Source organism: Nannospalax galili, unplaced genomic scaffold (assembly GCF_000622305.1).
Source record: "Nannospalax galili isolate Female #2095 unplaced genomic scaffold, S.galili_v1.0 scaffold312, whole genome shotgun sequence".
Taxonomy (NCBI): domain Eukaryota; kingdom Metazoa; phylum Chordata; class Mammalia; order Rodentia; family Spalacidae; genus Nannospalax; species Nannospalax galili.
The window spans coordinates 6,340,990-6,343,479 of record NW_008335967.1 but is presented as its reverse complement, the minus strand read 5'-3'; the positions used below and the strand labels follow the sequence as shown (position 1 = coordinate 6,343,479).

Here is a 2,490-nt window from a genome sequence, read left to right as displayed (position 1 = left end):
TTTTTTTTAACTGGTGGCAGAGGGCAGAGGAGAGTAGGTTCTGTAGGTCTGCCTCAGATTTCTGATATCAGTTAAGGGACTTCATTGCAAGGAGATGCCCACTCCAGGAAAAAAAAAAAAAACTCCAGCTTAAGATCCTCATAAGAATTGAGTCAGGCCCTGGGGTTGGTCAGCTGGACTAGGTCAGGTGTGGCCAGGCTGCCAGTCTACCTGTGGAGCTGCCACTTCACACACTATATGGAAGTCATCAGGGAACATACAAGAGTTGTGGGGAACAAGCCTACCATTGCAAATACACAGCAGGCTAGAATGGAAAGTTGAGGAACAAACCAAAGGTGTTGGAGAGGGTGAGGGGAGAGGAAAGAAAGTAAAGGTAGTTCCTTGCCTCTCATATGCCTCTTTCCTCTTAATGCCTTTCCAGTTTTTGCCAACTCACATCTTTTTCTCTTATACTAATAACCTGACAGTCATGTATACATACTTCTTTTGATCTTCTAGGTATTTTAAGCTATAAAGAAAGGATTAAAAGAGAAACAAAGAGTAGGATAAGCAAAGATCATAGATCTTTAAGAAATTATCTCTTTAAAAAATCAAAGAATAAATTTCTAAGTGCAACAATTACAGAAATTACAATGTAATGGCAACAAGAGTAGGTCTCAAGAAGCGAGCAAGGTAAGCAGGGTGCTCATGTTTTTCTCCCTGGTTTGGTAACCCAATAGTCTCTGGCTACTTGAGAAGGTGTGAGGATCACTTTTTATCTCAGCTTGGACACAGAAACTCACATTTCAGCTATGATCGAGGTGGTTATCCTGATGATACCTTTCTCCCTGACCTCGACAAGTCACAGATCACTTCTAGGAGACAATTTCAGGAGGCCTTTAAACACTGGCATGGATACCCAGAGAAGAGATGTTATCTTCACTGGGGGCCTTTCAGAACAACTGATCATCGTGGATAACAGGGTTTCACCCATCAAAAGAGATGGAGAGCTGAGCACTCAGCAAAGCATTGTCGGAGTAGAGAGGAGAGAAGGCATAGGCCCTGAGCCTGGACACACTGAAGTGTGAGCTGGACCACTGCTGAGAAGCACGTGTTCATTTGTCATGAACACTTGCTGTTCACAGTGCTGGCATAGGTTGTGTGTGACAAGGTTTTTGAGAGCCCATTTCTGTCCTAAGAGGACACTGTCTCAGAATTAACTCTTGGTGATTTTCTATTTGGTTGGACATTAGTATCTCTTCAAGGGACTTTTAAAAACTAGAGACACCTGGGCTCCCAGTTCAATGATCTTTGTTTTTTTAATCTAATTTTGATTTTAAAATAAGCTCTTAGGCAATCCAAGTGCAATACTATTCCACATTAGGAGAACTGAGAGCCACTGGTCCCACATGCCTACTGTTATACATACAATAGATGATGTTTAGAGAATTTAAATGACTTGCCACTTGCTCAACTTCATATGCCTAGTTAATGGATTAAAGCCATGACCTCCATGAATTTTACTGCATAGATTTAACCCATGTAATACTACCAATGATATGCTAGAGTTGATGACTTGTCACCTAGTTGCCACCCAAAGCTGGTTGATAGCTAAGAATCAGGCTGACCTTGATCTAAGCTAAAAAGTGGGTGTAAGAATCATGGTTCTGGCACTCACTACACTATTCCTAAGTAAAATTCAAAGATTCTTTTTTTTTTTTTTGTCTTTTTGAGACAGGGTCTCCCTGTAGCCCCCGCTCTCCTGGATTCACCATGGAGACCAGGCTGGCCTCGAACTCACAGAGACCCACCTGCCTCTGCCTCCCGAGTGCTGGGAGTAAAGGTTTGTGCCACCACGCCCAGCAAAGATTCTTTTTTTTTTTAAAAAAAATTTATTTCATGTGTATGAGTGTTTGCCTGCATGTATATGCACCATGTGTGTGCCCAGTACTCTTAGAGGCCAAAAGAGGGTGTCAGATTCCCTGGAACTGGAGTTCCAGACAGTTGTAAGCTGCTGTGTGGGACCTGGGAACCAAATCCTGATTCTCTGCAAGAGCAGCAAATGCCTTTAACTCTGGAGCCATGTCTCCAGCCCCTAAAGATTCTTTTGATCTGGGTAAAATCCATCACTACGTATGACCTGCTCATGATAGTTCCAGGAGGGCCTTTACTCACCCAGACCCAATGTGCAGCACAAGAGGCAGGGGACTGACTCACTCCAGCTGGGAACTCTAGGCACAGGACAGTGAAACCGTGGTCAGTGCAGCTGTGGTTGGAGAATGTACAGCACACCCTCCCCTGTGTAAAGAAGGAAGGAGAGTTAACCCAACATTTTCTTGTTTGTTCTTTGAAAGAAGTTATTCCCCAAATCATCCTTCCTTCCTTCCTTCCTTCCTTCCTTCCTTCCTTCCTTCCTTCCTTCCTTCCTTCCTTCCCTTTCTCTCTCTCTCTCTCTCTCTCTCTCTCTCTCTCTCTCTCTCTCTCTCTCTCTCTCTCTTTTTTTTTCCAAAC

At 43.5% G+C, this 2,490-nt stretch overlaps 1 protein-coding gene across 3 annotated transcripts in view; it reads right to left on the bottom strand.

Annotated features, from left to right (window-relative positions):
• Slc26a5 (solute carrier family 26 member 5) overlaps positions 1 to 2,490 on the bottom strand; it is a 74,622-nt gene that overhangs the window by 68,046 nt on the left and 4,086 nt on the right. For all 3 annotated transcript variants that reach the window (XM_008830757.2, XM_029562349.1, XM_029562348.1), the window contains exon 2: positions 2,155 to 2,277. The gene's annotated coding sequence lies outside the window, so the exon portion shown is untranslated. The remainder of the gene's footprint in view (positions 1 to 2,154; positions 2,278 to 2,490) is intronic.